The following is a 26388-nucleotide window of genomic DNA, read 5'->3' on the forward strand; positions in this document are numbered from 1 at the left end:
CTGCATACTCCGTATATCCTTCCATTTTATTTACTTTTCCCGCAATTAGGACCTTTAGCTTAAACCAACTGCTATCCTTTATCCAGGTAATTTAAATAAAAGACAATTATCCACTTGATCTTCAATTCGTTAAACCATTCAAAAACACGACACTAGGTTAACTTACACCTTCTACACCTTAGAAAGTTAAAAGTAAATTTAGGCCCCGCACAATATATATAATAAACCACTGTAACCTACTCTGATCAGCTGATTCTGACGTCCTGCGGCCTAACGATACCGCATGAATAAAACCGTCCGTTTCAGTCATATCAGGGTTAAAAAAAGGTTAACTTTGATAACAGTTATGACGTAATTGTTGTTGTATTCGCTCTCTTAACTACCGCAACTGTTTGTTTTTGTAAAGTTTTTTGTTGGATTAATGTCCGAAAGATTTACGATGGTTGATGGATTTCGTTTTGTTAGATCATCGATAAAACAGTCTTTTTGTGGATTTTCTATGCTGTTTTGATTTATTATGGTTACAACAGTCGTTTTACTTATGTACCTTAAATATGTATTACATGTTGCTGCTTGATTGTTCACTATCTAATATATTACTAAATCATCATAGCCAACAATTTCCATGTTACCCATATTTTTACATTTTAAAAAAACACTGTAATTTATTTTCTAATGCTTAATATATGTAGTAAGTTCAGAATGTAATGTATTTTGTGTTATAAACAACAATAACACTCTTTGGGTATCTACACATAAGGTACTTCATTTGACACATAAATAAAGCCATTTATTAACAGAATCATAACTGGAATTGTCAAAACAAAATTCATCCCAATAAGGTAGATTAATCCAATACACGATTATCAAGCCCAAAAAATGCTTAACCAACCTAAAAAGATAATCAGGCAAACAAGAAGCCTAAAAAATTGTGAACCAGCCCAAAAGGATATTCAAGCAGACGAAGACGCGTGGCACACAACGTCATCCAATACCTATAACAAAAGCTGTCTTCCTTAAACTCATAGGCAAACACTGATAATCAGTATCAAAAACTTCAGAGCTACCTTCAAACAAAACCTAGAAACAAGCAATACCCAGGTAATCTACAAACTTGAATACTCATGCTAATTAGTCTGTTCATATACATTTTTGTGTTAGGTAATCGATTACTATAACCAGCTAGGGTTTTATTGTACTCAAAACATTCTTTAGATAGTCTGAAAAAATAGATTTATATCCATGATCAATTTGAGGCCAAAAACTACCTACAATATATACATGCATGTTACATTAGTGTGTCATTTTAGTTTTAATCAATGTCGTTTCTTATCAAGTATACACACCACCTTTGACCTTCAGTTTTTTTAGTTACATCTTACACCAATTACTAAAAAGAGCATTGATCATGCATATATTTTCCTTATGGTCTATATACCTGTTCAATACGTAAAAAAGGGGGTTTAAGGATCTTAGAACAAGGCTCTCCGATCCGGCTACCTTGAATAACCCTGGCCGACATGATGATGTCGGCGGGGTGGCCAAGTGATTAAGTCCACCTTCGATAACGGTTGTTGATCAGAAGTCCCTGGCAAGGTGGTAAGTGCTAGCTAATAAGAAACTAAACTGTAAACCTTGAGAAGATGAACGATGATAGCTTGTTATGTAGGATGTGCAGTAGGTGGTGGTTACGTAATGTTGGTTGTCCCTAGAATGATAATTAGGGTTTGTATATATAGGCGAACCCTAATTCTAGAACCATCCAAGATAATGATAATCTCGTCCATAACTAACTCCCCAGAATCACATATATAATTATGGAAAAGATATTAACTTGATGACCAAGTAACCGCCGTACCGGGAACAAAGGCATTCGATACATCACCACATGCCGCATACCGCATATAAGGTTCATGCATACGCATACTAGCGAGTGCCCGCATACGTATGGAATGCGCATGCTTGTTGCAGTATCATTATGTCCCCCCAGTTTGATGTTATATGATGCAAGACATATGATATCAAACTATTAAGTGAAAAAGAAAAAACAAGAAAACAGCTAGCATTAAATTTTCCGCGTGCGTCTCGAGGTCATTAAATGCCTGTCACTATCACAGAAGCCCATTCGAATGACAAGACGTAAAGTGGCAGTTGGCAGGCGTGTGTTAGCCACGCGCTCAACATTGGGCACATCAAACTGACATCCACGAGCATGCAAAACATGTCGATCGTTGATTGCATTACACGTGTACAGCCACGATGAAACCGTTTCACCCCATGACTCCCAATCTCCTCTATAAATAGACCCAATTCATCCTCATTTCTACTTTTCTGCCTCAAGCTCATCTGATATGCTGCAAAATCAATTCCGATCAAATCCCATATATTCCGGCCAACTACAAAAGGTTAGTAACTCTCCGATCACTCTTAGAAAATGACTAAGGAAAATGAGACTTATGTAGATAGCGTAGTATCGGTAATAGAGCAAAAACATATAGATTCTTTAGTTAAATAATACCCGCTGTTAGCACAGTATAATCCGGTGCCACCCCTTCCTAACCAACGTGCTCATACACCACCGGAAAAGAAGGTAGCGATATACGAGCATGCGTTTAAACATGGGAATTTTAGGGTTCTACCCTCAGACTTCTTTCTAGGCGTACTAGATCATTTCCATGTAGGGTTAGGGCAATTGCACCCATACGCCATAGGGAAAATAGTATTGTTTGATATGTGGTGCGTTGCACTCAACAAGGTACCACTAGTTAAGGTGTTCTGCCATCTATATAGCCTAGCTAATCATCACAGGTCGTGGTTCACTTTCTTCGCCCGTTAAAACTTTACCAAAACCCCCAAATCGAATGCGGGTCAATGGAAAGAATAATTCTTTTTTATTGACCAATCTGTTGTTGGAGCCAACTTTCCGCAAACACTTGTCTGGTGCGAAAGCGTGGCTAAGGATGTGAACAAAACCCCCGTCCTTGATGATGAGGAAACGAAGTTGTTAGCGGAGTGCGCTAATGCACCGCTTGTGCACCAGTCATATGGGAATGTTATGCTACGGTTGGGAAAGATATCTGCGCACTGGCCATGGGAGAACATGTGTCAAGCCATAATCGCGCCGAATGGCAAGGGTAGGAATAGTATAAATGCATATGAATATATAACCACTAGCATATACATATATGTTCTAGCATTGCACATATGTTTGCAGAGATGAAGATGAAGAAAGTGCTCACCGCGGAGGAAATTGCGGCTATCTCATTCCGCAAGCAGAATGTTAACGAACCACTTGAGCAGGAGAGGACTGGCGAAAATACGGAGCCCGAACCCGCCACCTCGGCCAATAAGCGCAAGGCTACCGAAGCCCCCCAAACTAAGCAGAAGAAGAAGAAACTCACTCCCAAGCAAAGGGAGGACATGCAGAATGACAATTTTGTCCCCGTCGATCCAGCGTCCGCAGATCTACCTCCTCCTACCACCGGTAAGCATCTCTTTTCTTGCGTAAACACCACAGAATTAACTGCATGTGCTAACGAGTTACTGATTTGCAGAGTATATTGAGGAGACGCATCACACGCCACCGCGAGGCAATCCGGACCTTGAAGCCACCGCCACATCAAGAGACAAGGCAATACATCTTGATTCTGATACAACACCAACCCCACCACACGGTAGCTTTCGATTGGAGAATCTGGCCAGGTCACCCAGTCATCTGCTGAGAATGCCGCAGAGCAGTCCGCCTTTCTGCAACAAATTTTCCCTGCTGAATTTCGCGAGCAACTAGCCGCACTGCCCTTCAACCAAGCGCACAACCCCTTTGTCTAAAACGGCCTTGTGTTCTTTGGCATTGATAATGCTAAAAACAAACATATATTTCATAGCATTATCCCTCAAGAAAGACAAGCTATTAGTTGCAATTGTTCTATTTACAAGTGATATTCGTTTAAATAATAAAAGGTGAAGACAAAAGACAGATTCGACGAATTGAAGACGCAAATGACCAAAAAGCTAAAAAGTACAAAGTACAATCCAAGTGGTTCAAATTATTGATGAGAAACGTCTAAAAATTATAAGAGTACAAGCCGTGAAACACAAATTACAAGATATTAAATTGTACGAAAAGGCGTTCGAAAATCCGGAACCGAGACATGAACCAACTTTCAGCGCGCGACGCAACGGACCAAAAATTACAAGTCAACTATGCACAAGAATATAATATAATATATAATTAATTATATATATTATTATATATTATAATTATACGCAGCCCACGTTTTGAATTTGATCTATGAGCTGGATTCCAGACCTCCACCCTCGCGGAGCTTTGATGAAGAAAACCTCCGCACTCGCGGAGCTCAACAGTGAAACGTGGGCCTATAAAATGCCGCGCATTCTGATCGATTCATTACCCCTTTTCTTTCTTTTCTATATACATAAAAATATATTTATATTTTATAATTTTAATTTTAATTTAAGTTTAATAATAATAAGGTTATAGTGGCGAATGTTGTAAGTTTGTAAGTCAAAATTCTGTCCGTGTAACGCTACGCTATTATTAATCATTATAAGTTATGTTCAGCCTTTTTAATTTAATGTCTCGTAGCTAAGTTATTATTATGCTTATTTAAATCGAAGTAATCATGATGTTGGACTATGGGCTATTATTGTGCTTTGTACCATAATTGGGGTTTGGACAAAAGACTGACACTTGTGGAAATTGGACTATGGACTATTAATGGGCTTTATATTTATTTAACTGAATGATAGTTCGTTAATTTAATATAGAGATTTACAATTTGACGTATCTATAAATAACAATATACACTTGATCGGACACGATGGGCGGGATATTTATAAATACTAATAATCGTTCATTTAACCGGACACGACAATGGATTAATAGTCAATGGACTCATTAAAACAGGGGTGAATTATGTACAAGGACACTTGGCGTAATTGTTAACAAAGTATTAAAACCTTGGGTTACACGCAGTCGATATCCTGGTGTAATTATTAAACAAAGTATTAAGGCCTTGTTACAGTTTAAGTCCTCAATTAGTTGGAATATTTGACTTCGGGTATAAGGATAATTTGACGAGGACACTCGCACTTTATATTTATGACTGATGGACTGTTATGGACAAAAACCAGATGGACATATCGAATAATCCAGGACAAAGGACAATTAACCCATGGTAATAAATTAAAATCAACACGTCAAACATCATGATTACGGAAGTTTAAATAAGCATAATTCCTTTATTTTATATCTTATCGCACTTTTAATTATCGAACTTTTTAATTATCGCAATTTTATTTACCGTCATTTTATTTATCGCCATTTACTTTACGCTTTAAATTAAGTTATATTTATTTTTAATATTTTTCATTACGTTTTAATTTCGACTTAAGTTTTTAAAATCGACAAACCGGTCATTAAACGGTATAACCCCCTTTTATAATAATAATTATAATAATAATAATACTACTTATATATATATATATATATATATATATATATATATATATATATATATATATATATATATATATATATATATATATATATATATATATATATATATATATATATAAATATTGTTTTAAAAATATAGCGTTAAACTTGGCTAGCTCCCTGTGGAACGAACCGGACTTACTAAAAACTACACTACTGTACGATTAGGTACACTGCCTATAAGTATTGTAGCAAGGTTTAGGTATATCCACTCTATAAATAAATAAATAACTTGTGTAAAATTGTATCGTATTTAATAGTATTTCGTAATAAAAATATAACTATTTCGTACCCCTCTGCTTTAACATCAAGTATTTTTGGTGCCGCTGCCGGGGACAATTCAACGCCGAAGCGAAACGCTATAAAAAAAGATTTTTATTAAGTTTTAATCTATTTTTGTAAAAATATAAGTTTTAAATATTAAAAATAAAAATACAAAAATATAAAAAAATAATATATATATATCTATTTAGGAGCTTTAATTAAAAAGTTCATTTTTCTTAGAATTATAGAAATTAATAAGTAATTTTTAATATATAAGTTTTATTTAATTTTTTTACTACAAAACAGAAAATTAAAATTTAAAAAAAAAAGTAAAAAAAAATATAAAACGTTGAACCTGATTACAGCTCGTTTGAATCTGCATCATCCGCACTCGTTCAGATATTGGGCAGCAGACATCCGCACTCGTGGAGCCTGCTCTGGCAGCAAACCTAGTACGTAATTATTGCTAATTAGGTTTTTAATTAATTATTATTATTATTATTAACCTAATTAGGGTTAATTATTTTATTAATTAGTTTTAGTTTATTTTATTTTGTATTTTTAAGTTTCAATTAGTTTTATTATATATAAAATTAATACTTTTATAAAATAATAATATAAAAATAATATTTTTGTAAAATTGTATTTTTATAACTTTAAGCCTATTTTTATATTGTGTATAATTTTAATTGTTTAATCGTAATTTATATATTTATCGTTCGTAACTAGTTTTAAACTTAGTATTTTGCCATAATAGCTCTAGATTTTTAGGCTTTGCCGTAAAATCCCTTAAGTGCTTTTTCTTTAGACTAAGATTTAAGTGCTTTAGAATTTTGCGACACCGTTTAAAGATTTTAGTATTTTTTAAGTTATTGCCATTTTGGATATAGAATTCCTTTTAAGCTTTAATACCTTTAGACGTAAGTTTTAATTTTTAGTTTTTAGACTTTTAAGTTTCGACGCTTAATTTTTCGACCTTTTATTTTTCGACATTTTTCGACGCGCTCTTTTTCTTTCTTATTTCTCGACACTCTAGTTTTTTTTTTTTAGGACATAGAATTTTCTATTTCTTCTCTAAAATTTCAAAACGAAAAATTATTTTAAGCGGTTAAATTGATAGACATCCAAAATTTTCTGGTTCGAAGTAATAGTTGGATTTGTTAGTGGCGTGTTGTGGGCTTCCGATTTAAAGGGTCCTGGCTACCTGCTGCATCTATTGGCTATTCGAAACGTGGACAAAATCAGAGAAGTCTTTTAATTTGATAACTTACATAATTTTTATTTTTATAACTAATAGGATATTCAGTGAATGCACAGAGCAAAACGTTCACCACCTTTCATACGTTCACCACCTGTAACTCGATCAAGACATCTAGCCAATATTATCGCCGTTGATTTTTCTTTAGAATCGTCATCTAGTCGACCAAGTACTCCAATTCAAATTTCCGATAATCCATTATTTGAACCCGATCTCACAATTGAGAATCCGGAGGATATTCAGGGACAATTCAGAGATCCTGAACCACAAATTACTCATCCAAAGATTGTCGAGGAAGAAACCATTAAATCAGAATCCTCTAGTGATTCAGATTCAACAAACTCAATCATGAAAAATATGGAGCCTCTAAGTATGGAAGATCGAATGAGGGCCACACGCACGGGCCAAGGACACGCCATTATTAAGCCAGACATTAATGCGCCAGATTATGAAATCAAAGGACAAATCCTACACATGGTAAATAATCGATGCCAATTTAGTGGTGCGCCGAAGGAAGATCCAAATGAACATCTTCGAACCTTTAATAGGATTTGTACTCTATTTAAAATCCGAGAAGTGGAGGATGAACAGATATATCTCATGTTATTTCCCTGGACTTTAAAGGGAGAAGCCAAAGATTGGTTAGAATCGTTACCTGAAGGGGCGATTGGTACATGGGATGTTTTAGTTGAAAATTTTCTTAAACAATTCTTTCCGGCATCTAAAGCCGTGAGACTTCAAGGAGAAATAGTTACTTTTACGCAAAAGCCAAATGAAACTCTATATGAGGCGTGGACAAGATTTGGAAAGTTGTTGAGAGGATGTCCGCAACATGGTTTAGACACTTATCAAATAGTACAAATATTCTACCAAGGATGCGATATTACTACACGAAAAGACATCGACATAGCAGCTGGTGGGTCCATTATGAAGAAAACCACAACTGAAGCTCACAAAATTATTGATAACACAGCCTTCCACTCACATGAGTGGCACCAAGAAAAAGATATCATTAGATCATCTAAAGCGGCTAGAGCCGATTCTAGCCATGACTTTGATTCTGTTTCCGCAAAAATAGATGCTTTCGAAAGACGAATGAAAAAGATGATTAAAGATATTCACGCAATACGAATCAGTTGTGAGCAATGCGGTGGACCATACTTAACGAAAGATTGTCACATTGAGCAAATGATGGAACAACGTGAGAATGTTTTCTACATGAACCAAAGGCTGGGAAATAATTATCAAAATAATTATCAACCGCCAAGGCCAAACTTTAATCGAAATCAAAACATTCTTTACAATCCAAATGGACCCAACAATAACTCGTACAACCAACAAGGTCCGAATAACCAACCAACTCAAAACAACACTTTCAATCAACAAAGACCTAGCTTGTATAAACCACTACAACAAACCGAAGAGAAAAAGGCAAATCTAGAAGAAATGATGGCAAAGCTAATGGAATGTCAAACACAATTTTTTACATCTCAAACCCAAACAAATGAGAGGTTTGATCAGTCATTAAGAACTCAACAAGCTTCCATTTTGAATCTAGAAAAACACGTAGGTACTCTTGCTAGCATGATGAGTGAGAGGGAACAAGGAAAGCTACCGAGTAATACTGAAGTAAATCCTCGGAATGAGAATGTTAATATGGTGTCAACAAATTCTGAAAAACCAGCATCAGAAGATGAGAAGGTTTTAGACGTGAGTAACAATGAAAAAGTTACAACACCACCACCACCCGAGTATGTAAAGCCAGTGGTGGCACCATACAGACCAACCATTCCGTTTTCAAGAAAAGGAGTTGAGTATGAGCAAGTAATAGGTAATAAAGTTTGTGATAACTCTGGAAATAAGAAGAAGAATAAGAAAGTGCAAGAAACAAAAACCGTAAAGATAAACCCAGTGAAGACAGTTCCACCAAAACCTCCACCTAGGTTGGGTGATCCGGGTGAATTTATTGTTCCTTGTCTACTTAGTGATTGTTTCATGTATGATGCACTAGCAGATTTAGGTGCGAGTGTGAGTGTTATGCCTCTTTCATTATATAAGAGATTAAGAGTAGGTGAGTTAAGTCCAATAGAGATGAGTGTCCGACTCTTTGATCAAACCATTAGGCACCCAGTTGGAATTGCTGACAACCTACCCGTTCAAATGGGTAATTTAACCTTTTTAGTCGAATTTATTATCATTGACATAGAAGAGGACTCAAACATTCCTCTAATTTTAGGTCGACCATTCTTAGCATCCACCAGGGCGTTATTTGATGTACGAGAGGGTAGAATGACACTTAGTGATGGTGAAAAATCGATCACCTTTGTAAGTCGAAGGTCTAAATCTTCACCAACCAAAGCCGTTGAACCAACAAAAATGATTGGTAAGAACCATGTTGTTTTACCAACTCCAACGGTAGTGCTTAACAATAATAAAACGCCTAAGTGTGGAGAAAATGAAGTAACACCTAATGATAACTTGATAACAAAGAACCCCGTTGTTGATTCGAAATTAAATGACCCCGTTATTAACAGTTTAATGAAGAAACTTATTAAACGGATTCGCGATGCTAGAACTAAGGGGAACTTTAAGTTATGTAACCGGTTAGTATCCAATCTATCGCCTAAAGAAAAGGCGAAACTAGTTGAATTTGTGGATATTACACAAGAATCCGACCAATGGCTTAAAGCAAAAGTCACAGATATGCAAGTTGATTATGGTCCAAAAGAAATTGACGATGAAGTTAATCACAATTTCGACACCACAGCTACCTAAGTGTGGGGAGATTCACATGTTCTAAAAAGAAAACGTTGTCTAGAGTTAGTTGTTCTGTTCTCGTGTAGTTTCGAGAATGGAATCCGATTGGTCTTTTCCACTAGCAGACACTAAAGAACTAGTTTTCTCCCCCCATTCTGAATTTTTTCTGTTTTGTAGGTTTTGTATAAAATTAATATGCAATTTTAAATTTAAGTTTTGTGTGAATTTAAAAACAAAAATTACTTTATTTCATTAAGTTTAAAAAATGATTTCTAAAATTCATTGTAAGTTGAAGACTAGGTCATGGAACAGAAATTGCTTTACCCGAGGGCGGGGCAAAAAATTTTGTTATCATTATTTTTAATTTTATTGATCTAAAGTATACAAAAAAAAAAAATTTTAAAAACCCAAAAATCTTTGCTTTTAAAACAATCGCTTTAAAAACGACAAATTTTAAATTTTGTCGAGGGACGGACTAGGTAAACATACCGAAACTACCTAAAGTAAAAGGAAACAAAATTTTAAAAAAAATTATTCATTTAAATTGTTTTAATAAATAAAGGTTTTAAAATATATATATATATATATATATATATATATATATATATATATATATATATATATATATATATATATATATATATATATATATATATATATATATATATATATATATATATATATATATATATGTTTGTAGTTTATCTTATGTACAAAAACAGGGTAAAACAGCGCATTTTCAAAACTGACATTAAAGTTCAGCAAAAGCTACTAATTTTGACGACAAGACGCAAAATATCAAATGTGATATAAAATAATATGTTTGCAAACTCGGTATTTTTAATCACTTTTCTACACTAATCACCCTCATGAATTTATAATTATAGTCTGATTTCATGCAAATGAGGGCATTGCATGATCTCAAGTGTGGGGAAGGGTTATAAATTCTCTAGGGTTTACACTTAGTTTAAATGCCAAATTTTGTGAAATTTTGAAAAATTTTCAACTAAATGAATTCAAAATCATGTTTATACATATTTATGAACGATAAAACTAGGTGTTAATGCCGAAATTATTGTTACCTCGGAGTGAACATAAATGGAGAAACAACCCAAAACGCTTGAATTCATTTAAAATGGAATAGAAGAGAATAAAAAGGCAAAGAAAAGAATAAATAAAAACTAAGTGTGGGAAGAATTTACCAAGTTCTTCAAAACACATATCACATATTTGGTACAGATTATTGCAGGTACTTTTGCTTTGGACTAAAACTAATCAGTTTTACCCGATTTATTGTAATACCTTTGAAAGAATAGATGGATCTACACGATGAATTAATTCCATCATTAAAAGAAAGTAAAGTCTTCCGAAAAAGACACGCGCTTATTGATTTAGGTCAGGAAGTTGTCGTCCAGACCAGCTGTAGGTTGACGAAAAATCTAGAAAAGTCATCTTTAAAATCAGCAGGAAATCCACGGACCTGTGCATCAAATAGGGTCGCCAAGTGGTCAGACTTATCCTAACCATGAGAGGATATGTCTCGTAAAATGGGGAGGGCGCCATACAAATTAGCTTGATAAGACTAATGAATTAGACCCCCAGAAAGGATAATCTCCTTAAAGATTAAAAATCAGCTTTTAAGCCTGATATTACTCAATCCTTGAGATTGACATTAAAGATTGAGAATTACACACTTATGGAATTCGATGATATCTAAACTCGAGCTTGAACGAGAAAGTATTTTGATCAAATTAAAACCAATTTGTTTTCTGAAAACCCATTTTCAATGCGTTCATTACCATTGAACGTAAAATGCTAAGAATTCACCGGAATTCATTAGGTCACCTGAACCAAATTGGGTATCAACCGTAAGAACGGTGGTTGCATAGCATGGTCGAAGATAGGACCTTGTGCCAGATCGAAAAACTATAGGGTGATCTTTACTATTGCTCCTACAAAGGATAGTAATTGCATCCGACACGTTATAGACCATAATCAAAAGCATGTCACGGGACATTGCCTTAACAGTTGCTTGTTCAACGCTTTCCTTTATAACCGGACGGTAGTTTACCAAAAGGTAATATAGGAAGAAAGTATACTGGACGTGTTGCTTTCCCAATACAAGGTTAGCAAGTGGGTGACACAAAACCGCAAGTTTTGAGCTAAAATTTTCAAATCTGAAACCCACGAAACCCACAAAAATAATTTGCAAACATCGGTGAAGGGTTATTCCGGAAAACATATCTAGGGTAAAAGCTAGATTGAATTTTCAAAAGATCAAATGTTTTCATAATGATCCAATTTCTTAAAGGATCTAAATTTTTATAGTCATGGGGACTGTAAACCACATCGTTACTACCATTGTTCATACCGCCGTATTAAAATCACTGATGTACAAAGTGTGAAGAATAATGAAGTGATTCTAGTAAAGATATATTCAAGTTCTATATTGCTTGAGGACAAGCAACGCTCAAGTGTGGGAATATTTGATAATGCTAAAAACGAACATATATTTCATAGCATTATCCCTCAAGAAAGATAAGCTATTAGTTGCAATTGTTCTATTTACAAGTGATATTCGTTTAAATAATAAAAGGTGAAGACAAAAGACAGATTCGACGAATTGAAGACGCAAATGACCAAAAAGCTAAAATACAAAGTACAATCCAAGTGGTTCAAATTATTGATGAGAAACGTCTAAAAATTACAAGAGTACAAGCCGTGAAACACAAAGTACAAGATATTAAATTATACGAAAAGGCGTTCGAAAATCCGGAACCGAGACATGAACCAACTTTCAACGACGCAACGGACCAAAAATTACAAGTCAACTATGCACAAGAATATAATATAATATATAATTAATTATATATATTATTATATATTATAATTATACGCAGCCCACGTTTTGAATTTGATCTATGAGCTGGATTCCAGACCTCCGCACTCGCGAAGCTTTGATGAAGAAAACCTCCGCACTCGCGGAGCTCAACAGTGAAACGTGGGCCTATAAAAGGCCGCGCATTCTGATCGATTCATTACCCCTTTTCTTTCTTTTCTATATACGTAAAAATATATTTATATTTTATAATTTTAATTTTAATTTAAGTTTAATAATAATAAGGTTATAGTGGCGAATGTTGTAAGTGTGTAAGTCGAAATTCTGTCCGTGTAATGCTACACTATTATTAATCATTATAAGTTATGTTCAGCCTTTTTAAATTAATGTCTCGTAGCTAAGTTATTATTATGCTTATTTAAATCGAAGTAATCATGATGTTGGACTATGGGCTATTATTGGGCTTTGTACCATAATTGGGGTTTGGACAAAAGACCGAAACTTGTGGAAATTGGACTATGGACTATTAATGGGCTTTATATTTGTTTAACTGAATGATAGTTCGTTAATTTAATATAGAGATTTACAATTTGACGTATCTATAAATAACCATATACACTCGAACGGACACGATGGACGGGATATTTATAAATACTAATAATCGTTCATTTAACCGGACACGGGAATGGATTAATAGTCAATGGACTCATTAAAACAGTGGTGAATTATGTACAAGGACACTTGGCGTAATTGTTAACAAAGTATTAAAATCTTGGGTTACACATACAGTCGATATCCTGGTGTAACTATTAAACAAAGTATTAAGACCTTGTTACAGTTTAAGTCCCCAATTAGTTGGAATATTTGACTTCGGGTATAAGGATAATTTGACGAGGACACTCGCACTTTATATTTATGACTAATGGACTGTTAAGGACAAAAACCAGATGTACATATCGAATAATCCAGGACAAAGGACAATTAACCCATGGTAATAAATTAAAATCAACACGTCAAACATCATGATTATGGAAGTTTAAATAAGCATAATTCCTTTATTTTATATCTTATCGCACTTTTAATTATCGTACTTTTTAATTATCGCAATTTTATTTACTGTCATTTTATTTATCGTACTTTTATTTATCGCAATTTTATTTATCGTCATTTACTTTACGCTTTAAATTAAGTTATATTTATTTTTAATATTTTACATTAGGTTTTAATTGCGACTTAAGTTTTTAAAATCGACAAACCGGTCATTAAACGGTAAAACCCCCTTTTATAATAATAATAATACTACTTATATATATATATATATATATATATATATATATATATATATATATATATATATATATATATACAAATATTGTTTAAAAAATATAGCGTTAAACTTGGCTAGCTCCCTGTGGAACGAAGCGGACTTACTAAAAACTACACTATTGTACGATTAGGTACACTGCCTATAAATGTTGTAGCAAGGTTTAGGTATATCCACTATATAAATAAATAAATAACTTGTGTAAAATTGTATCGTATTTAATAGTATTTCATAATAAAAATATAACTATTTCGTACCCCTCTGCTTTAATATCATGCATGTTTGTGGATCAAGCCCGTCGTTCCACTAACCTATACCAAGTGGCCGTTCGGAAAGAAACAGAGCTTGGATTGCTGCAGGTGGGGGTAGATCAGGTTAAAAAAGATAAGGATGCTGCGGAAGAGGCGCGCAAGGCGGTGGAGGTGACTGCGGAAGAAACAAAGACCGCACTGATTGAGGAAAGGAAGAAAAACCACGAGTTGGTTGGTGCGGTTGACCAGGCTAAGGGGGAGACGGAGTGCCTGCGGTTGGAACTAGAAAGGGTGCGCAGGTAAATGGATGACGCGATGACTAGTCGCGAGCTGGCAGAGGCAGACTTGTTAAAGCTTCGCACCGCCCTCCCTACCATTGCGCAAAAGGTGATGGACTCGGACCCAGTATCCAAAAAGTTAAATGCCTATGTTGACGCGGTGAAGGACCATGACCGCAATAAGGTGATGCTCGAGGTGATCCAGGGCTGCGACCTTACGCTACCATACCCCCAGGTTGTTCAGAAATACTTAAAGGAGGGTACAGCTGAGGCGCTCCTTGAAGCTGAGCAGGCCATCCAGTCCATCCCGATCCCCTTAATAAACGCTTTTGCCGCGGATCCAAATATGTCAGTTGATGGGTTCCTCAAGGAGGATTTATAATTGTAACGCTTTAAATGCTTGCGCCTTAAGTCCTGTGCTTAGACAGGCAATTTGTAATTATAATTTTTGAGCCCTAAGTCCCGTGTTGGGTAGGTATTGGAAACAATTTTTATTTTTAATAACTTAGTTGTATTATATATTCTTGTGTCATGCATGCGTCATGTATTAATTGTTTATATATCGCGAATCAAAACAAAGGACGAACCGCATGCCCATGCGCATAATTAACCAAAACTCATGCACATATAGGTACTGCGTAAAATAAACCAAATACTTTAGCAATTTTACCTTTAACAGTTTAGACTCAAAAGCTACTGCGTTATCGCTTTGTCATGTGCTAGAGGTGCACTTTAGCTGTATGGTAAGCAACGCAACTAAAAACAAACCAATGCTTTTATACTTAAGAGTTCCTCATGCAAACCAATGCGAGAGTAATAATGCACAAGCAACCCAATGCTTGTATTTTTAAGTCGACTTGGCATCCATCTAGTCTGCGTGGCACTTGGTTAAGGGAAAATCAATTCCCTTCAACTGCCGTTAATGTCTAGCCTCGTAACCAAACAGGCTTCTGCCGCACGGGGGCTAGAGGACACCCATTAAGTAGGCAGGAACCGCATACAAAAAAGAAAGATATATACAAAGGTATGCGCGAGTAAATATTTTAATTGGCATTAATCATGATTACAACCGCGACACATCCAAAAAGACGGAAATTACACAAGGAAAAAAAAGATAATGTGCTAAAATATTTGGAGTGATCAGGTCCAACCAGCTACAAGTAACATTTTTTCAACAACGTCGCGTGCCAAGTGCGTTCCACAGGTTTTCCATCTAATGCCGCGATATGGTATGCCCCGGTGTTGCTTGCTCTCACTACCTTATATGGACCTTCCCAACGGGGGCCCAACTTCCCAGTATCTTCCGCATGACTCGCATCATTCTGATGCCAAACTAAGTCCCCGCACTTATAAGAGCGTGAACGCACACGCTGATTGTAGTACTTTTCAATTTTATGCTTATTATTGGCTTCGTTTATCGCCGCAGAAAGTCTGCGTTCTTCCAACAAATTAAGATTTTCCCGCAAATCTTCTGAGTTATTCTGTTCGTCCAAATTCTGTATGCGAAACGTTGGTACCCCAATCTCTGCGGGCACAACAGCTTCTGACCCATAGACCAAACTGAACGGAGTCTCACCAGTGCTTGCTTTGGGTGTTGTTCTATATGCCCATAAAACCTTTGGTAGTTCATCCACCCAACCAATGCGACCATGACCCAATCTAGCTTCGATTCCATCCACTATATCCCTGTTGGTGACTTCGCACTGGCCATTCACCTGCGGATGTGCAACGGATGCAAAAGTTTGCTTAATATTAAGCTCCGCGCACCAACTGCGAAAAGGATCCCCCGGAAACTGCGTACTGTTATCACTAACGATTTCGTTTGGTATGCCGAATCGACAAACAATGTCCTCCCATACAAAATTTCGCACCTGTTTCCTGAAATTGTTGCTAGCGGTCGCGCTTCAACCCACTTCGTGAAATAGTCAATTGCAACAATCAAGAATTTGATGATTCCTGCGTGTGCAGAGTATGCGTAAGATACTGATGTAAGTAGCATATGGTATAAAATAAATGATAATATTACCTCGGCCTTTCAGAAATGGTCCGACTATGTCAATTGCCCATTTGTAGAATGGCCATGGTGACGAGACTGGGATCATTGGGTACGCAGGTGCTCTTCTGATAGGCGCATGTATTTGGCAAGATTCACATTGTTTAACTATGCGCGCAGTATCTGCGTACATAGTGGGCCAATAATAACCTAGCCGCATAATGTTTGACACAATAGACCTGTGCCCTGAATGAAGAGCGCATGCACCCTCATGCACCTCGCGTATAACTTCCTCTGCCTCTTTTGGGCCAATGCACCTTAAATGCGGCCCTAAATAATTTTTCGATATAGGACCTCACCTTCAAGGTCGTACAGTGGTGCCTTAGAGCGGACTTTCTTTGCATCAACATAATCGTCAGGTGAGGTGCCATCTCGCAGAAAAGCAATGATGGGTGTCATCCACGTCGAGGTGGATTCCTCAACAGGTGCCACTAAAGGCATCATAACAATAGACTTCGCATGTAGTTCTTCTGTAAGAACTTTTTTCCCCAGATGATCAAAGGCCAAAGCAGCCAGTTTGCTAAGCGCATCGGCCTTCTTATTTTGCCCCCGCATTACGTGGGAGATTTGAAAAGCCTCAAACTGGTCAGCGAGGTTATGAACAAGCGATAAATATTTCAAAGTCTCCGCTGACTTGACTGCATACTAGCTTTGAATCCACATAAGCGTGCAGAATTTTAACATTTAATTTATGCACAATACGCATACCTGCCAACAAAGCCTCATATTCTACTTCATTGTTCGTAACAGCGAAATTGAACCGCAACACATATGTGTGCTCTTCGCCATCTGGGCCAGATAAAATTACACCTGCACTCGTGCCAGCTGCACCGCAGGCACCATCAGTATATAACTCCCATGATGACAAGGGTGGTGCAGGCGCATCCTGCTGCTCAGCCGATGCCTCAACATCCGCAGGCAATTCTGCTAGGTAATCCGCAAGTATTTGACCCTTAACCGCGCTTCGCGAAGAAAAATTTATTTCGTGTTCTCCTAACTCAACTGCCCATTTAGCCATTCGGCCAGAAATCTCAGGCTTATATAGCACCTGAAAGAAAAATGATTGCGTTAGTTAATGCGGTAGCCCCGGACATTGCCGCAAATTAGATTTTTAGAAACCTACTTGATCGGTTGATCAGTTAGAACCACAATTAGATGTGCTTGAAAGTACCAGCACAAACGCCGCGCTATGTGGACTAGCGCATATACTAGCTTTTCTATTGGTGTATAGTTTACTTCGCTTGCTGTCAGCGTCTTGCTTACAAAGTATACCGTCATTTGCGTCTGAGAAAACCTCAACGTTACTTGTCCACAAAATAAATAATTCATATAAGTAAAAGAGAATTGATTACCTTTCCGTGATCTGTGATAAGAACCGAACTGATAGCTTCTTTCGATGCCGCAAGGTACAGCGTAAGCATTTCTCCTGATACCGGCGGGGTGAGTGTTGGTAACTCAGCGAGCACCTTCTTCATCTACTGAAAAGCTGATTCTGCTTCCTGAGTCCATGCGAAATATTTTTTCTTTAAACAATTCTTCAAAGTATTGAAGAATGGCAGCTGCCTCTCTGCGGCTTTCGACAGAAATCGCGTGATCGCCGCGAGTTTTTCGGTTAGACTCTGCACATCTTTCTTTGTTCTTAGAGATGGTAAACTATCAATGGCCTTAATCGTTTTGGGATTCGCCTTTATTCCCCGCGCCGTCACCACATGACCTAGAAACTTGCCTTCGACTTCCCCAAAACTGCATTTGAGCGGGTTAAGCTTCATGTTGATCCTGCGCAGAGACGCAAACGTTTCTAGGATGTCTGCGAGCATCTCTTCTTCGGTGTTACTTTTAATTACCAAGTCATCGACGTATGCTTCAAGATTTCTACCAATTTGGTGCTTAAAGGCTGCGTCAATTACGAGCTGATAGGTTGCGCCTGCGTTCTTTAATCCGAAAGCCATCTTCGTATAACAATAAATACCCTGCAGCGTATGAAAAGCAGTTTTGTCCTCATCTTCTGCAGCCATTAAGATTTGGTGATAACCTTTGTACGCATCCAGAAAACACTTGTACTTAAAACCTGATAATGATTCTACCTTCCAGTCTATCTCCGGGAGAGGGTAGTTGTCCTTGGGGCACGCTTTATTGATGTCTTTAAAATTGACACACATCCGCCAACTGCCATCAGCCTTTTTCACCAACACATGATTAGCAACCCATGGCTGATACCGCACTTCCCGCAGAATGTTTGCTTTAATAAGGTTATCTACTTCTGCGCATAACCAATCACTGCGCTCAAAAGCCATATGCCGCTTCTTTTGTCTGACGGGTGTGAGTGATGGATTAACATTCAACTTATGTTCTGCAATATCACGCTGAACCCCAGTCATGTCTGACTCTTGCCATGCGAAAACATCTGCATTTACGGATAATATTCCATGCACCTTGGCCTTAGTTTCGGCTGACAAGCCTGCGCTGATTTTGATACGCTTATCCGGGTGCAGATGGTTAGCTATGACCGTACTGCTTGCAATTTGTTCTCCCATGCTGGGAATGTTTACAGGCAAAACTGAACCACATAACTCAGTTGCTTGATGTGACGTAATCGTGGCAATTCCTCCCATTGTAAGAAACTTAATCAAGCCATGCACTACCGATGGTATAATATTAAAATGTCGCATGAAATTTCTCCCTAGTAGCGTATTGTAACGCAAAGTCAAACGAACCACATAAAAGGAAACTAACTCGTGTCTGACCAACTGCGGATTCTTACCGTCCACAAGCTCTATTATTAGCTCTATCCGACCTAGCGGCAATGAGCTTTCTCCAGAGAACCCTGATAGCGTAATATCGGGCTGGCGTAACTGCGCTTTAACTTCTGCAGGAAGGAAATGAAGCAATGCTCATACATAATGTCGATGCCACTCCGGTGTCAACATACATGCGTTTGATCTGTATTCCGCAATTAGGAATGCAACACTTGATGATAATGGGCTCGTTAACTGTGTCGATCGACATTACGGGAGGGAATGAAATTGGAATTAGCTCCCAATCCTGGTAGTCGTTGTATTTCCTTCGCTGGCCAACTTTGTCTGCGTCAACCATATTGATGGTTACATCGGCGCTTTTAGCTTTATCTGTTTTTTGCCATGCGAACGTTTTGGTTTTTGAACCCTCTTCTGCAGCCTTTCCCTTATCCTTCTTTGGTGGCTTCAGGTGATCCAATTTACCAACGCGTAATGCTTCAAGCACTCGCTCCATTAAGTTTTTACACCGATTAGTGTCATGACCGTAATCGTCATGAAACTCGCAGTATTTTTTTTTATCCCGCTTGCCAAATTCTGTCAGCGGAGTTGGAACCACAAAGGTTGCGCATACTGGTTCGTTTGCCAAAATTTCTTTTGGTATTTTAGACAAGCTTTTGAGTAGCGCATAATTCTGAATATTAATACCGCGCTGATTATTGTTTCGATAATTACCACTTGATCGCCCTTTATCATTTCTGATAGGACCACCGCTAGGATACCTTCCGCGAGAATTACTGCCGTGGCTTTGATCATGCGAAGGATCATCATCGTCCTTCTTTTCATTGCGCGAGCTAGTGGTAGGAATATCGTTATCTTCGCCACTCCGCATATAATCGTAGCATTCTTTAAGTGCTTCAGCATAAGTTGTTGGCACTGTATGGAGCAAACGCTTAACCAACGTTGGGTGACGCTCTGAATTTATACCATGTATGAGTCCAGAAATTTGTTGCTCTGGCTTAAGATCTGGTATGCGCAGGCACTCATTAGTATACCTTGTGAGAAATTCACCCAAAGATTCCTTGGATTTCTGCACAATATCGTAACATTCAATATGAGTGCGTTTGTGTGGCCTCTGATTTTGATACTGCAGCAAAAACTTCGTCCGCAGATCCATGAACCCGGATATGCTACCCGCCGGGAGTTTATTAAACCATTAACGAGTAATGCCCTGCAGCGTCATGGGAAATATCTGACACGCAACGGGTCCACCCAAACTTGGGTTCGCATTGCGCCCTTGAAACGCTGCAGGAAATCATCTGGATCAGTTAAGCCATTGTAAGTACCTAACATGTGAGGTATCTTTGCCGCTGATGGAAACGGATATGCAGTTATATGCGGAGGAAACTTATCAAAAGTGGTTGGCAGCTCAAAAGGTGGTTTGACAGGATCTCCTTTTAGCCCTGCGAAGAAATGTTTCATCATATCTTGAACAAAGTCAGGCTGTGAAAACAAGTGAACCATGTCAGGAGGTGTAGCCTGCATAAATTGACCTGCAAGATTTTCCTGTCCCTGTATATTTTGCTAAGGTTGCACCGACGTCTGCGGATATAACTAAGGCTGTTGCGTCGGAAAAGAGGGAAGACCTGATGGCGCAGAGTATACATGTGGTTGCAAAGGGACCGAAACCTGTGGCGTAGATATCTGTGAAACCTGAGGGTATGCTATTAAGAGCCCAACTGTATGCGCAGTGCTTTGTTGTTGTGCAGTTATTGGCGTCCAATGAGAGTTTGCGTCTGGAATGACACCAAACCCCCAACTATTAAGTAATGCCTGCACATCCGCAGGGGTCAGAAACTACGATACTGGAGGTGGTTGCCAAGGTTGCAATGGTGTAAATGACGAATTTTGCTGAACACTCTGCGTCTGCAGAGGGATTGAAAACGTGGTATTGTAAATAGGTACCTGGCCGCAGCTTACCACATGTGGGTCTACTGTTTCACCGCTAGTGCCTACCAAGATAACCCTTGGATCCACCGCGTGGTTGTGACTGGTGAGTTTGCCCTTGGCGGTGTAATTCCATCCGGATATATCGGCTTGTACCTTTGGAAAGGCTCGCCGGACACTGGTGGAGGGTAAGGCGTATATCCTGCCCTCGTAGTCATAGCCTGCGTCTGCTGATTACCAGACGGCGTGTTTTGATTATATGTTTGAGTACGTTCCGATGAATCCCCGGAAGTCATGATACTGTAAAAAAGACAAAAAATTCAGAAATTTTGTGAATAATGGGCCTTATAATTCAAAACTTTCTACAAGAAAAAGCAATTAAACATGTCTTGAATTAGTTCAACTCTTAATGAAAGCACCACTTGATCATGCATATATTTTCCGCGTGGATCTATATGCCCGTTCAATACGTAAAAAAAGGGAGGTTTAAGGATCTTAGAACAAGGCTCTCTGGTCCGGCTACCATGAATAACCCTGGTCGACATGATGATGTCGGCAGGGTGGCCAAGTGATTAAGTCCACCTTCGATAACGGTCGTTGATCAGAAGGCCCCTAGCAAGGTTGTAGATGCTAGCTAATAAGAAACTAACATGTAAACCTTGAGAAGATGAACGATGATAGCTTGTTACATAGGATGTGTAGTAGGTGGTGGTTACGTAATGTTGGTTGTCCCTAGAATGATAATTAGGGTTTGTATATATAGGCGAACCCTAATTCTAGAACCATCCATGATAATGATAATCTCGTCCATAACTAACTCCCCCGAATCACGGATATAATTATGGAAAAGATATCGACTTGATGACCAAGTAACCACCGTACCGGGAACAAAGGCATTCAATACATCACCACATGCCGCATACCGCATACAAGGTACACGCATACGCATACTAACGAGTGCCCGCATACGTATGGAATGCGCATGCGGGTTGCGGTATCATTAAGCTTTGTATTCTGCCATGATTTTTTTTATTTAAATGTACTTTGGTTTTTTAATCTTAGGTTGTTTCATTTAGTTCTCCCTTTTATTGAATTTTTTTAATTTGTTTTGTGTTTTTAAAATTTGGAAGTATATACATATACATATATTTAATATTAGCCCGTTTCGTCTATGCTTTAGTCTAATCGATTAGCACATTTAAGTAAGGCTCGAATTATACAATAGTTTCTCACCTATTGTTCAACGAGAGGCGGTCCCACATTCACAAAACAAAATGGGATTCAATGAAGGAATTCAGTTTTTTTCGCACGAAATGGGATTCAAACCTATAATTTACCACTTGGTTATCTACCATCCCTTAAAATTAAACCATAAGCTTTTTCTCCCTTTTTGAAATGACCCTCATATTATGAAATTATTGATTCCATTATAAACATTTTTTGTGTGTAACAAATTTGTATGTGTTATATCTAATACAAACTTATTACAGAAATTTATTGTGTAAGATTTTTAGTTCGTGTTAGCAATTTGAAAATTTTAATACAAAAGAATGTGATATCTACCATTAATCATTTGCAGTCAACTTCACCGGGTAAGCAATGCAGCAACAAACTCTAACAAAAATGGATAATCAAGAGGTATCCAACTCTTCGTCGAGGTCAGTAACATTCCTCAATTATATAAAATAAAAGTTTATATTTGATACTAACTTCAATTCATAAATATAATCCCCGTTACAGCAATTAAAGATTTAATTCCATGAGAAACAACCCAAATCTTAGAAGTAAAGGTTTACCGAACCTGGATATCAATAGATTTTCGAACTCGCGCGCCAACCCAACTGATGTGAACGAGGTGTAGTACGAAATAGTATTATTTTTAATATGAAATACGGCGTAATATGATACAAGTTTTATTTATTTATATAGATGGGATATACCTAAACCTTGCTACAACACTTATAGGCAGTGTATCTAATCGTAGAGTAGTGTAGTTTTTAGTAAGTCCGGTTCGTTCCACAGGGAGCTAGCTAAGTTTAACGCTATATTTTTATAGAACTATATTTTTACAAAATATATATAATTATATATAGGTAGTAATATTATAAAAGGGGGGGTTTTACCGTTTAATGACCGGTTTGTCGATTTTATATTTTAAGCGTAAAGATAAATGACAATAATTAAAGTGTGTAAAATAAATAACAATGGCGATATATAAATTGCGAATAATAAAATGACAGTAATTAAAAGTACGATGAGAAATACGATAAAAGAATTATGCTTATTTAAACTTCCATAATCATGATGTTTGACGTTTTGATTAATTGTTACCCGGGTTAATTGTCCTTTGTCCTGGATTATTTGATACCTATTTGGTTTTTGTCCATAATTGTCCATTGGTCATAATTATAAAATGCTCGTCAAATTAACCTTATTCCCGAAGTCAAATATTCCAACTAATTAGGGATTCGAACTGTAACAAGGTTTTAATACTTTGTTAATAATTACACTAGGTTATCGACTGCGTGTAATCCAAGGTTTTAATACTTTGTTAACTATTACACAAATTATCCTTGTATGTAATCCACCCCGGTTCTAATTAGTCCATGATACATTAATTTATTCACTTTGGCCATAATGAATAATCAATTACCCAATCCAATTGATTAATTAAATGATCGTAAAAGATGTCGTATAAACGTCACTAAATAGGACATACATAATCATTTTAATAATTTAATAATTATTAGATTAACTAATTTGAACATAGGTTCGACAGGTTCCAATGAGTTGTCATTCGATTAGACAATACCCCCTATCTATTAATAGTCAATAGTCCAATGTCCACAAGTGTCGGTCTTTTGTCCAAACCTTAATTATGGTACAAAATCTAATAACCCAATCTTAATTTTTAGTCTAACATCATGATTACTTCGGCTCAAATAAGCATAATAATAACTTAGCTACGAGACATTAATTTAAAAAGGAAGAACATAGCTTACAGTGGTATTTAATCGCGTAGCATTACACGGACAGAGTTCCGACTTACAAAACCTTAAAACATTCTTACAATAACCTTATTATTATTATTAACTTAATTAAAATTAAAATTAATATAAATATAAATACATATAGAGAGATTGATAGAAAAGGGATGGTTTCATTGAGCGGAATTCATTGCCTTTTATAGGCCCACTTTGAACTGTACAGCTCCACGAGTGTGGAGTTTTTGTGCTTCACAGCTCCGCGAGTGCGGAGGTTCGAATTACAGCTCACGCGTAATTAGATCCTAGGCTGCCGACGTTTATTTATTTAATATATAAATATAATATATATATAATTTACAAAATTAATTATATATTATATTATATTTATATGCATAGTTAATTTGTAATTTTAGTTTCGTTGCGTCACGCGTTGATAGTTGGTTCATGTCTCGGTTCCGGATTTTCGAACGTCCTTTCGTACGCTGAGATATCTTGTAATTTGTGTTTTGCGGCTTGTACTCTTGTCATTTTTAGACGTTTCTCATCAATAATTTGAACCACTTGGATTGTACTTTGTACTTTTTAGCTTTTTAGTTGTTTGCGTCTTCAAATCGTCGTTTTCTTCTTTTGTCTTCGCACTTATTTATTTAAACGATTATTACATAAAAATAGAACAATAGTAACTAAAAGCTTTACATATTGGAAGGATATTGATACTAAATATATGTTCCTTTTTAGCATTATCACCAACTCTGTTGCATACTTCTTGATGGATAGTGTCACGACCCTACTTTTTCCGTTATCTTTTTTCGTTAAGTATTTAACGTCCATTAATTGTTATTCGTGCCACGTCATTTCTATGACTTATATAATTATTTTAGTAATAATATATTCCTTATTATGTGTTATATGAATATTTGTATTCGTATTTAAAATTGTACATTTTTACGTGTCGTGGATTTCTATCCGGTGAATCATTTCGGTTTTCAAACCAACGATTAGACTTTTGAGATTTTTGAATCCAAATTATTTTAATTATGATATTTTTATATCATATGAGTATATAAAGTATTTCTATATTTTATTTTTTGCGTGTGCGTAATTCCTTCGAAGATTTAATCGTGTATGATGATGTTATAGTACTTGTGTGTGATTGTATTGTTATTATTATGCGTAAAATTGCTCGATTTCATGTGTTTTCGGATGATCAAAAAGTGGACAGCCTATATAATGTTAAAATCAGTATACTTAACATATGTTTTTGGTTAAATAAAGTAATTAGATGAGTTCCTCTCATCAAGACAATAATTTTAGGCTTTAGATTCATGTTGTTTCGAGTTTCAGATCAAAATTTATGCTTGTTTTTGCATTTTGTTGAAATTGAAATGTAAAAGCATGTATGAACAGATGGGGTCCGACTTTGTCACCATTTTTGGAGCCTTTATGATGTACCATTGGGTTAGGATTTATGATTCGATGAACATTCATGTTCGGGTCATCGAAATCCGAGCCACGGATCACCCGGAATGGCTACAACAAGATTTAAATCGGATTAAAGAAAATAGTTGGTTCATGGCTGTTCTCCACGACCCATGAACTGATCCTAGGGTGTTCTTGAGTGCACTAATGTGTCAGGTTGGTTGGTTAGACGAAGATATATATAAAATTCATCAAAAACATACACCCGAGGCTCAAGTTATGACCCAGCGAACTTTTAATTAAACTTATGGTTATAAAATTTGAACTTATGTTATAAATAATGATTTTTATTATTATTAAATTACTTATGATATAAAAGAAATTATTTTTAATTAAGACTTATGATATTTATATATATTTATTATATCATTCAATAATTATATAATGATTTAATTAAACTTATGATTAATAATACTTTTATTATTAATAAAAAATACTTATGATAAGTATTAAACTTATGTTATGAGATTATTACATTTACACTTATAATAAGGATTAATTAATTATTTAATTATTATAAGGCTTAGTTATTATTTCATTACAATTTAATTATTAATTACTTATGGTTTAATAATTATAATTAAAACTTATGATATGATTAATAATTCATTATTAATTAATAATACTTATGATATGATTAAAAATTTATTATTAATTAATAATACTTATGTTATGATTAATATTTAATTAATTAATTAAAT

Source organism: Rutidosis leptorrhynchoides, chromosome 3, assembly GCF_046630445.1.
Source record: "Rutidosis leptorrhynchoides isolate AG116_Rl617_1_P2 chromosome 3, CSIRO_AGI_Rlap_v1, whole genome shotgun sequence".
Taxonomy (NCBI): domain Eukaryota; kingdom Viridiplantae; phylum Streptophyta; class Magnoliopsida; order Asterales; family Asteraceae; genus Rutidosis; species Rutidosis leptorrhynchoides.